Genomic DNA, 13,044 nt, shown 5'->3' with positions numbered 1-13,044 from the left:
AGCCATACTCCAGCTCTTCTTCTCCTTACCAAGTTTATCTGGCACTCCTTCGGGCCTATTGAGCCATGGGGCCCTCCACCTGGAGTATCAACGTGGCAGTTCACACTCTGAACCAGCTGGACCCTCCGAGTCCTTCCCGATGCCTCTGCCCCAGTCCAGACCCTGTTTCTGGCGCTGTGGTCCACACTTATCCATGAGACTTCGACCCCGATACTGAATTCATCGACCCTTGACAAGGAGCTTCCAGTAGTCAGTCTGACTCAGACACTGCGCCAATACTACCTCGCCCGATGCCGCACTCCATGGCAGTTGAGGTGCCGCTTTGTCCTTTTGCTCGACCACCGTCACAAGGATGACAACATACTTAACATTCTCTTTTTTTTTTGTACAGACCGTGAATATGATGCGGTTGATAATTTCTCTCAGCCCTTTCACAAATCTAGTTGGTATGATGACTTATACGAGGCTAGTGGTCTTGATACCTCACCTGATATGGGCCTCAGGTCACCCTTCGGATCGGCCACAGAGGAATCCACTTCCTAATCCCTAGTGATACATAGTGCAGCTGAAGTCCCTCACCTCCAGCTCCCCACCTTGAAGGACTAATTTATTAAGAGAACCTCTCCAGCTGGGGAAAGAGTCTTTCAAGCCTTTCCTGCCATTTAAGGGGGCCTTAACAGACTCCTTATTGGGGGCATGTGCCAAACCTTGCTCTGGCCCACCAGTCAGCCGGCAGATTGTGTGACGTCATTGCAGTCTCCCGAGCGATACTGCTACCTTAGCACCTCTCCCCTGAGAGGTTGGTGATGAAAGCGTCCGTAAGTAAAACTAGTCTCAACATATTTCCATCTTCTTCCACAAACAGAGAGTCTAAACGTGTTGAAACATTTGATAAACGAGTATATTAATCTTAACAGCTTGATGCGCAGGTTTGTGAACGTCAGCTGCCTGCTTGTATGCTATTCTCACGCCCTTTTAGACTCAGTGACTCAAGTCCTCCCATGTGTCCCTGAAGGTTTCCAGCCTGTCCTTGCCCAAGCCATTCAGAGTGTTGTGGCTTGGGCACTACCCATTCCGTAGGCACCAGTGTTGGCGTTCTCTGCCATGCCTGGCTGTGGTTCACCGTTTTTTCATGTGTTGCCCATTTGTCCCCTTTTTTTGTGTTTAAGTTTTAAAGTTGTTGATCTTTAAACTGACAGTCACATTTGATTTCTTAGTGCACCAGAGATTAACCTGGGTGAATCATACACCTTTGGTGAAGTCCGCATTTAGACAGGGGCCACGTTCCAGAGACATAACGCCCATGGGAGGCATTGTGAGTGTATTTTGTATTTGTTTGTGCCTTATCCTGGGCTCTGAAGGTGGCACTATTTTCTGGAGGCCAGTGGTAGTTTTAATCTGCACCTTTTGAGTATTTGACGGACAGGGGGTCCGGTCCCTGCATGTAATTATGGGTGGGGCCACCCTGCACATCCAACACATAGGGGGTCTCTTTCCTTTCTACTGCACTTTTATGGGCACTTTTGCATGCCCGGGTGATCAGCACATCTTGTGACACCTGTAGACAATGGTTTTTAATTGTTATTTTTGGATTACTTTAGGTTGTTCTCTTTACCCTTGTCTTGATGAGGCCTGTAAGTAATAGGGACTGAAACGTGTCGACAGTTTGTTTGGAGGAATCCACTTACTCAAGAATGAAATTGCATTTAAGTGGAGATGCACATTACAAAATGTTTTAGGTGTAGCGGGTACCCATGTGTATACAGGATTATCTCACAGTATATTGCCGTTAATGAGGGTTCAAACATGGACATTAAAGAATTGGGAGTTAGAAAACAATATTTGATTAATTATTTGATTAATTTTTGATATGTACTTATCTGGTCAAGAGAATATATGTATAAATGTGTGTAAAATGTTTTGTTGTTTTATTTTAATTTTTGCATAAAACGAAATGAAGAATTATTCCAATGAGGAATAAATAGTGGTATGTGGTTTTTGATGTAACATTTTTTGGGACGGGACGATGCACCAATAAGAGGGTAATTTGATGTACCCTATGGGTAGTATTTCAATATCTATTCCTCCACAACACCATTGTGTATAATGCATTCGTACCTAATGGACACGCAGTTCGATGGGACTCTCCTGTTTGGTGACAAGGCAAACTCCACTCTCGAGGGGTTCAAAGAGAGCAAGTCTATGGTACTCTCCAATGGCTTATCTACCCCAGCTGCATCAATCCAACTGCTCCTTTTGTAGTTTTGGCAGAATCATCCCATACCACCACTTAATCCAACTTCAGCATGGCGCCTAGCAGGTGTGCAGTCACAGCTGTGATTACCACTGCCCGCGGCCAAGGTCAAGAGGCACCCAAATCTGCTACACCCCTGTAGCCCCACCTGCAAAACCCCTTTAGTGTACCCTTAGTAGAGCATGGCCACACAGTGGGAGGCAGGGCCGGACAATTCTTGCTGGGTTAGAAGGCTATAACAGACCGGTGGGTCCTGCAAATTGTTCTGAAGTCCTTTTTCACACTGCTGCACCTTCCACGGTCTCCCCAACGACTAACGAAGGGCCATGTTTCCCTTTTGCGGCAGGACGTGCAGGCCCTTTTGGCAAAAGGGGCTATTCTGAGAGGATGCCTGCTCCAGAAGTAGAAAATGGTTGCTATTGCCACTCCATTCTGGTGCCCCAAAAGGACCGGGAACTCCAGCCTATTTTAGACATGTCCCCTCTCAATGTCTTCCTCGGCAATGAAAAATGCTGGCATTGTCACAGGTCTTGTCTGCCCCGTACCCTGGAGACTCAAAGGTAGCATTTGGCCCGCAGTACACCTCTTTCCATATGCCCGTCCTGCCTGCCCATCTGCGTTACCTGCAGTTTGTGGTGGGACAGGAGCATTTTCAGTTTGCTGTACTCCCCTTTGGTCTCACCAGTGCCGCTCTGGGTTCACAAAAGTAATGGCGTTAGTGACAGTACATCTTCTAAGGTCCGGGGTTTAGCCTTACCCTACCTGGACAACTGGCTGTTGAAGGCAAGCTTGTCTGAGGCAGTAGTCACCCAACTCCAGACTAGGGCGAACTTTGGCGCTCACTATCAGCATGCCGATGTCGCACCCAATCCTTCTCACGTACTCCCCTTCATCCAAACCATTCTGAACACAGTTTCGTTTTGTGCCTTTCCCTCTGAAATAGTGAAGGTAGGACATTTAGGCTATGATCCTGATCTTTCAGCCTCTGTTCTGGATTTCAGTGAGGTATACTCTGAGGCTGCTGGGACTGATGGTCTGCTGCATCCTGCAGGCCTAGCACGCCAGGTGGCATATATAGGCTCTGGAGTAGGATCTGAAGCCTCAGTGGGCTCAGCATTAAGGGGCCTGCCAAACCACGTTCAGATTGCAGCGAAGACTGCAAATGACCTGCTCTGGTGGTTGCTGGTTTGTGATTTGTTCAGTAGCAGACCCCACCCATCTCCACACAAAGCAGACAGTGGTGACTTATGCTCCCCTTCTGGGCTGGGGAGCCACCTAGGAGGGAGAGAGATTACAGGCCTCTGGTCTCCGGCAGAGTCCCGGCTCCTTATTAGCCTTCTGGAGTTGAATGCCATCTGCTTGATGCTGAAAGCCTATGTTCGAGGCATGTGGGCTGCTGAATTCATATCTGTGCATAGATCGCCGCCTAGTGTTGGGTCCGGATGATTACACCTTGTTGTCCTGGAAGAGTCTTCGAAGTATCACGAGATAGGTGGCTCCTCCCCTGGACTACAGTGCGCATGGGAATCTTGTTTTCCGCCATTGGGTCCGGATGTTCTTCCTATACTCAAACTTCGGAATCGCAACAAAACTTTTCTAAAGGCCTTCGACTTGGACGGTATTGTTCTGGCTCGGGACTTCTTGACTCGGGACTTCTTGACTCGATCAAACTTTCCATCTCGAGCCGGTCGTCGACGCGGGCCGTTGGGCCTTTTCGACGCCACGTGGGCCTGCTGTCTATGGAAAGGAGCCCGTTCAAAAGGTGCCCACAATGCCACTTCAAATTCCCGCATACTGACAAACATACAGTATGCAACAAGTGCCTATCACCAGACCACAAAGAAGAAAATTGCCCAGCCTGTGCCCAATTCCGTTAGAAGAAAACCATCCGGATTCGACGGGCCGCTAGGCAAGAGGTGCAGCGACAGGCACCGGAACCAGACAACATCTTCGATGATGAACAAGAACTCCAACAAGCGGAAGACTCCAGTCGAGGCATTGACTACAAGCCTTAGCCAAGATCCGAAAACTCGTTCAGAAGCCCCGCCTTCCGGCTCGGCTCCGAAAACAAAGATTAAGCCTTCAGAGACCCCAGGTCCGAGTAACGTTATCCCCAAGAAGGTTCTAGAACCCAAAAAGGTCGTCGACCCGAAGGGCGTAGAACCGAGGAAGGCCGAACAGCCTAAGGGCGTCGACCCGAAGAAGGCTGTCGAGCCGAAGGGCGCCAAACCAAGGAAGGCCGTCGAGCCAAAGAAGGCCGTTGAGCCGAAGGTCGCCAAACCGAAAAAGCCAGTCGACCCAAAAAAGGCTGTTGTGCCGAAAGTCGCCGAACCAAAGAAGGTCGTCGACCCGAAGGGCTTCGTACCACAGAAGACCGTCGAACCAAGAGTCGGTGGTCCAGCCAAAGAAGGTCATACCAAGGGCTATCAAGCCGAAGAAAGGCATCGAACCAAAGACAAGTGCTCCTAAAAAAACAGTCGATCCGAAAAAAGTCAGACTCTACAAAGGCCAGTCAACCTAAAAAAGCTGACGAGCATAAAAAGCGTATCGAACCTAACGATCCAGTCGATCCGCAATCAGTCGTCGAACCGAACAAAAAGGCCGAGCCGAAAAAGAGCAATAAGGCACCAAAAGTTGTCGAACCACAGAAGGTTGTCGACCTAAAGGCAACAGTCGATCCAAAAAACACCAAGCCAAAGAAGTCAACGACACAGCCACGGACAGTGGAAGAAGAACTCTTCCATCCAGATCCAACATCAGAGGAACAGACAAAATTGTATATAAACCCTGAGACGGGTAAAGTCACAATTCTACACAGGAAGAAGAGACCATTGGACACGGACTCTTATTCCCCCATTCCTCTAAAGAAAAAGGACTTTGGGACTTCTCCCTATAGACCTTTCACTCCTTTCTATCCCACTATGCCTACTACGCCTTTTGCTCCTTACTCTCCTACACACTCCGATTACAATGAGGATAACACAGGGGAGGATCCTCAAGATGAGTATAACTATCCACAGGATCCAAATCCACAATATGACACATGGGAAGATCAGAATGATCCATATGACACACATCCCATCCCTGACACCTCCTCATACCCAACAAAGCCGTCGCCTACTGACGACACCATTGTCTTCAACCAACTAAAAGATAGGGCAGCGCAGTTCCACAATGTAGACATGCACAATGACCCAATAGATGAGGACTTTCTATTTGACACATTCCCTACTTCAGAGAAGAATGTCAGGACACTTCCTATGTTGAAAGGGGTACTAAAACTCGCACCGGATATATTTAAAGCTACAGCCAGGGCACCTGTGATCAATCCCAGGATTGAAAATAAATATAGAGCGACCCCTACAGACCCTACTTTGGCAGCTTGAATCTTTCTGGATTCACTATGCTGTGCATATTCTGCTATCTGGTGGTTGGGTCCGGAATCGTAGTCTTTTTTTCTCTTTTTTCTCTTTTTGTTTTTTTTTGTTTTTTCGTAGCCCAGGTGGGCGTCGACGTCCCACCATTTGGTGTACCTTCGGTGACGTCGACATGCTTCCGGCGAAAGCTCCCACCCTTGGGCGCCATCTTCAGGTTCTTTTTTCCGCTGTTTGGTCTGGATCGTCGCGTGAAGCTCCAGAGGTTTTGGAGGAGAAAAATACGCAAATTTTCTTCAGGGAGAAACTCGAGAAGACCAGGAGAAGAAGATCCTCCGAGCCGGGACAACGAAGGAGAGGAACCTCGAGATCTTCGACGTCCGACGGAGAATGCGCACACAGGGGGACCCCTGAGCGCAGTAATGGACAACACACCATTTAAATTCTGCCGTAATTGCCACCACAAGTACGCGCAGAGAGACCAGCACCCGGTCTGCAACCGCTGTCTGCCTATCGACCACGGGAGCAAGGACTGCAATGCCTGTTCAGTCTTCACGCCGAAGACGCTGAGGATTCGGGAAAAACAGAGGATCGCTCACCACACGATGCAGGGCAAGGGCAAGGCCCCGACGCTGTACGACCTGGGCCTCACCACCGACGACGAGGACAACATCGCCGAAGGTCCAGATGTCTCCACAGTCGCCGAGACCGATAAGAAATCGTCAGACAAGGTAGGAGAGTCTACGAGCCCGAAACCCTCGACAGGGCCTCGAAAACCTGAGACTGACTCTCGGAAATCAGAGTCTAGAACCTCGAAGGGAGCACCAGCGTCGAAATCGACCGAAGCTGCGGTCCCCGAAAAACAGCCCAGCGGATCCTTTGGAAGGACTCCCAGACGGCAAAGACCAGCGAAAAGCAAAGGTCATCGAAGCAAGCTCCCGAAAAGGGATCCTCGACTTCAAAGGAGAAGGAGCTGCGAGCCGCTCCGACGTCGACGGGCCGTCGAAGAGGGCGGCCGAAACGCTCGACTCCGAGCATGCCGCACAGATGGAGAGAAAGAAAAGAAGGCTCGAGGCCGAGATGGAAAACATCATCCAGAGGAAGAAGGACTTAGAAGACAAAATGAAAAGCTACAGGATCCCTTCGAAGCCCACAATGGTCCTCGAAGAGATAGAAGAACACGAGGAGTTCGACGACGAAGAGCCGCCGAAAACTCCGGAGCCCTCAGAGCAGGGAGAAGAGGAGGACCTTTACTACACAGAGGGTGATTATGGGGACCCGCGTTTGAGCTACGACTCTGGATCCTCGACGGCTCAGGACCAGGATTGGCAGGACATCGAGGCCGAAAACCCAGAGGAGGCTGTGGAGAGATACCCCTCGAGGCCTTCGCCGCCAGACAACATTGGGGCCTACTATGAGGTCGTCAAGAAGGCTGCAGCAGCTTATGGAGTCAAATTGGAGGAGGAGAAGGCTAAGGCAGATTTCCTGCTGGAAACCATGCTCCCCGCACAGACAAAAAGCCACTTCCTGCCCATGCTGAAGAGTATCATGGCACAGGGCAACAAGGCGTTCAGAGAACCAGCTACCTGCAGGTCAGTCATGCCAAGGACGGAGAAAAAGTAAAAATTCTCCTCCCAGGACCCCCCTTACATCCAGGGGACAGTTTCAGCAGACTCAATTATAGCCGCAACGGCCAGAAGAAGGGCCAACGTCCCAACAACATCTGGGCCACCACCTGACAAGGAAAGCGGGAGGATGGACCTAACAGGCAGAAAAATTGAGAGAAACGCAGCAATGCACTGGAGAATGGCAAACTCCAACACCCTTCTCAACAGGCACCAGTATCAGCATTGGGACGAGATGAACCAATTGCTCAAGCACCTCCCAGAGGAACACCAGCAGAGAGCCGCTCACCTCGTGGAAGAGGGGAAAAGCATTGCAAACTCGTGCCTGAAGACAGCCTTGGATGGGGCAGAAACATCCAGCAGGCTGATGGCTATAGGAATCACAGAGAGAAGGCAATCCTGGCTCAGGATCTCAGGCTTCAAAACGGAGGTTCAAAACAACATCCTGAACACCCCTTTCAATGGAGAAATACTGTTCAGAGCCCCAGTTGATGAGAAACTCACCCAACTGAAGAAAGACAACGAGACTGCAAGGTCCATGGGGGCCCTGCAATTCAGGGGGATGAGAAGAGGCACTCCTACGCGGAGGCTGAACGGAAGGGGTGGAAACCAGCAAGGCCAACCACACCAGGCGTTCCACCAAAGTCAACAGAGTGACAACCAAGGTCACCATGGCCAGCAGAAGCAAAACTGGAACTACCAGAACAGGGGCCAGTCCTTTCGGGGGAGAGGAAACGGACAGGGCCAAAGAAGGAGAGGCGGTGAACAACCCCCCTCTAAGTGACTTCACACAGAAAAAGGTGCTCACCCACTCAAACCCTCCGAGGGAAGAGCACGGAAAAGCAAAGAGGAGAGGGTTACACAGACAAGAAACAAAAGAACATGTAACACCAGTAGGAGGCAGGCTGAGATTTTTCTTCCAAGAGTGGAGGAAAATAACCACAGAGAAGTGGATACTCCACATCATACAGTTCGGATACTGCATAGAGTTGAAAAAGAGACCACCAAACAGAAAGCCAAAGAAAAGAGAGCACTCTGGAAGGGAGCTGCAATCACTCCAAGAGGAAGCTCAAGAACTCCTCCTCAAAGAGGCCATTGAACCGCTCCCATTCAAAGAACGGAACAGGGGAGTGTACTCAAACTACTTCCTGGCGCCAAAAGTGGCCGAAAGCCTAAGACCCATCCTGGATCTACGGTTCCTAAACAAATATGACTCAAAAATTCAGGATGACGTCCCTACAAGAGGTCATCCCACAGATAAAGGCCGGGGACTTCTTGTCCACCATAGACCTCAAAGATGCGTACCTGCACATCCCCATGAACAGGCAGCACAAGCACATGCTAAGATTCACAGTAAACAAGGATCACTACCAATTCACAACCCTGGCATTCGGTCTAAAGTCCGCACCAAGGGTATTCACCAAATGCCTTGCAGCAGCGGCCGCACATCTGAAAAGAGAGTGGATACACGTGTACCCCTGCCTCGACAACTGGCTCGTAAAGGCAAGCTCTTACAGGACATGCAAGGATCATGCAGAACAGGTCACAAGAACGCTAGCAAGCCTGGGATTCTCCATACACTGGGGAAAATGCTCAATGGAACCGCAGCAAGTGAAGATCTTCCTGGGAGCTCAAATCAACACCGTTCAATGCAGGGTGTTACCCAGCGAAAAGAGGACACTCAGCCTACTGAGGGAGAAACGTCACTACCAGAAGGGGCGAGCTCTGACAGTGAGGACAGTGAGCAAGATCTTGGGAATGATGGCGTCATGCATACACCTGGTCCCCAATGTACGCCTGCTGATGAGACCACTCCAAGAGTGGCTCCAACAGCAATGGTCACAAGCTACAGGAAGTTGGGAGGATCTAGTGGTTGTAACGCACAAGGTGCAGGGAGAAATGAAGTGGTGGACGAAAGAGAGGATAACAATAGGGAAGCATCTAACGCCACCGGACCCAACAGTGACCATCACCACAGACTCATCCCAGAAGGGATGGGGCGCACACATGAACAGGCTCAGAGTGAGGGGTCTGTGGAGCCCAGTGGATGCGGTCAAGCACATCAATTACCTAGAGCTGAAAACAGTGTTGCTTGCCCTCAAGGCCTTTCAGAAACAACTGTACAACCAAAAGGTGCTGATACAAACAGACAACACCACAACAATGTTTTACGTCAACAAGCAGGGGGGGACTCAATCATTTCCTCTGTCAAGCTTGGCACAGGAAATCGGGAGATGGGCAATACCATTCAAAATAGACCTGCTAGCCATACACCTGCCAGGTAAGGACAATGTAGAAGCAGATTGGCTCAGCAGGCAGACTTCAGCATCCCACGAGTGGGAACTCAACATACAGGAAACAGAAAGACTATTCAGGAGGTGGGCGACTCTGACAATAGACCTGTTTGCAACATGCCAGCATGCAAAATGCCAGTACTTTGCATCCAGACAACCAGAGGCACTGTCCCAGTGGAATGCCCTATGGATAAGCTGGTCAAAAACATTTGCCTACGCTTTTCTCCCGATATCACTGATCCCTAGGGTTCTCAACAAATGCATGACTGGCAACATGACTCTCATCCTGGTGGCACCACAATGGGCCAGGCAGGCCTGGTACTCACAGATAATGGAGATGGCGCAGGGCACACCCCACAAGTTCTCACAAAGAAGAGGCCTACTCTCCATGGAAAACGGAAAAGTTCTACACCCAGAGCACGAGAGCCTCAGCCTCTCAGCTTGGCTCCTGAGGACTTAGAGTTTGCACATCTAAAACTACCAGAGAGCATCCTGCGGGTGCTGCGGGAGACAAGAAGGCCCAGCACACGCAAGTGCTATGGGGAAAAATGGAAAAGATTCACTCAATGGTGCTGCAAGAAAAAACTCCATAGAAAGCTGGCCAGGGAATCAACGGTGCTAAGATACCTCACGCACCTAATAAAAGCTAAGCTAAGCTCATCCTCGCTGAGGGTACACCTGGCAGCGATTGTGGCATACACAAGAGGAGAAACAGGAAGAAGCTTCTTTACATCTAAAGTAGTAAAAAGATTCATGGAAGAGGCTAAAAGAATAGCGCCATCTAAAAGGATGCCGCCGTGGCTTGGAACCTGAATGTGGTACTGACCGAGCTCCTGAAAGCACCTTTCGAACCCATCCACAAGGCATCACTGCAAATGCTGACAATGAAAGAGGCCTTCCTGGTAGCAATCACCTCGCTACGCAGGGTGAGCGAACTACAGGCACTTACACTGCAGGAACCCTACATCCAGATACACACATCCAGATACACAGTGACAGGGTCGTGATGAGAACAGACCCGCACTTCATGCCAAAGGTGGTGTCAAGGTTCCACATGAATCAGAGTATTCAAATTCCTAGCTTCTTCCAGAACCCTACGACAAGCGCTGAGAGGGCGCTCCACACTCTAGACCCAAGAAGGACAGTGATGCACTACATTGAAAGGACGAAGGAACACAGTAAGACAAAACAGTTCTTCGTATCCTTCGCAAACAGTTACCTGGGTAGACCAGTAACTAAGAACACCATAGCTCGATGGATCGCTCAAACTATACAATTCTGCCACAAGCAAGCGGGCCAGGAGCTAACAGGAGGGGCACAGGCCCACTCGACCAGAAAGGAGCAACAATTGCTTTTCTGGCCAACACACCAATTCAGGACATGCCTGGTGGCAACATAGGCTTCAGTGCACATGTTCACTAAGCACTATTGTGTGGATGTACAGATGAACAAGGAAGCACAAGTAGGACAAAGAGTGCTTCAACATATATTCAACAACCAACGCTCATCTTCCACCCAGCCGCCACAAAAGTAACGAAACCGCTACAAAATCTATGCACAGCACAGTGAATCCAGAAAGATTCACGCTGCAAAACGAATAGTTTGTTACATGTCGGTGTAGTTTTGCAGCTTGAAGATCTTTCTGGATTCACTAGCGAACCCACCCGCCTCCACCAGAAAGATGAGGCTGGAGAAGAAGGTGGAAACACATGGAATAGAAAGCAAGTTAAAGGTTACAAGATACGTGAAAAGAATTACGTTGGAGAAAGGTTTAACAAACATAGCCATGGATTCATTACAAGGACAAAAAAAAAAAAAAAGAATCCGAAGATGGTGCCCAAGGGTGGGAGCTTCCGCCGGAAGCATGCCGACGTCACCGAAGGTACACCAAATGGTGGGACGTCGACGCCCACCTGTGCTACGAAAAGAAAAAAAAAGAGAGAAAAAGGAATAAGATTCCGGACCCAACCACCAGATAGCGGAATATGCACAGCATAGTGAATCCAGAAAGATCTTCAAGCTACAAAACTACACCGACAGGTAAGAAACTATTTGTTATATTAGAGGCCAGTTACCTTTAGACTCACTGGTAGTGGCTAATGCACGCAAAAGAGCCAACTCACAGACAACAGGAGAAGATCCACCTCCTGATAAGGAGTCTAAAATCTAGAGGCCTCGGGTAAAAGGGTAACATCACAAGCTTCCAATTCATGGAGAATTGCGAACACACAAGCTCTACTGGCTCGTTACGATAGAGCACATTAGGACCAGCTTGAAAGTTTAATGCAACACCTGCCTGAACCTCACAAAGCCCAAGCTAATGACCTCATACAAGAGGGTAAATTTATGACAAACGCTTCCATTAAATGTGCGCTTGACGCAGCTGACCCTGCAGCCAGGTCCATTAACACTAGCGTCTTACTACGAAGACATGCATGGCTACGCATCTCTTGCTTTAACCCCTTCCAGGCTCATGACGAGCTGGGCTCGTCATGGTGTAGCATCCTCAAACACTGATGACGAGCCCAGCTCGTCATGAACAATGGGTTTTACAAAATATCAGCATGGGTGCAGAATTCCACTAGCACGCATGTGGTTAAGAACGAGGTGCAATCCACCATTCTTAACCAACCAGTCAATCAAGACTTCCCTTTTGGCCCTGCAGTAGATACAATTTTAGACAAAAAGAAAAAAGATACAGAAACTGCAAAATCAATGGGCGCATTGCAGTTTCAACAACCCAGAGGTTCCTTTTGACACTCCTCCTACAGAGGAGCTACACGAGGCAATACTTCACAGACCTCGTCTACATACAAAAGCAACTCCCAAGGTTCCTTTAACAAAGGCGGCAACAGAGGAGGTTATAGGGGCAACAGTAACAAGGGAAGAGGATGTGGGGGCAATAACACCTGAGCCTCCACTGCTGCAAAACAGTGACTTCATCACACTACCTCCAGACCATCTAACACTGGTCGGAGGCAGAATCCAACAATTCCTACCAGTCTGGAACGCAATTACCAGACAGGTGGGTGAGACAAATTATCCAGTATGGTTATTGCCTAGAACTCACTTCTACTCCACCCAACATACCACCCAGACACCGTCCTACGTCCAAAGAACACATCACCCTGTTAGAACAGGAGGTGAAATGCATGCTGGAAAAGGAGGCCCTACAGTCAGTCCCTTTCCAACACCAAGGGACAGGAGTATACTCACTATACTTCCTTATTCCCAAAGGACGGGTCTCTCCGGCCAATATTGGACCTCAGACCCCTGAATCAATACATAATGTCGGAGCACTTCCATATGATCACTCTACAGCAAGTGCTCCCGTTGCTTCAGCAAGGAGACTTCCTGGCAACATTGGACCTCAAGGATGTGTATTTTCACATACCTATACATCCAGCTCACAGGAAATATCTCAGGTTCACAATAGAAGGTCAACACTACCAATTCAAGGTTCTCCCCTTCGGGGTAACCACAGCTCCAAGAATGTT

General features: G+C 49.3%; 1 protein-coding gene and 1 pseudogene across 2 annotated transcripts in view; both read left to right on the top strand.

The window, feature by feature from the left end:
• Positions 1–13,044, top strand: part of DCTN2 (dynactin subunit 2) — a 337,558-nt gene that overhangs the window by 211,402 nt on the left and 113,112 nt on the right. The window lies entirely within an intron of this gene.
• Positions 6,676–8,114, top strand: LOC147749158 (uncharacterized; annotated as a pseudogene). The gene has a single exon (XR_015299740.1). The product of XR_015299740.1 is annotated as an uncharacterized LOC147749158 (transcript).

Source organism: Lissotriton vulgaris, chromosome 1_1 (assembly GCF_964263255.1).
Source record: "Lissotriton vulgaris chromosome 1_1, aLisVul1.2, whole genome shotgun sequence".
Lineage (NCBI taxonomy): Eukaryota > Metazoa > Chordata > Amphibia > Caudata > Salamandridae > Lissotriton > Lissotriton vulgaris.
Note: the sequence above shows the minus strand (reverse complement) of the source record. Positions and strands in the feature narration are given on the sequence as shown.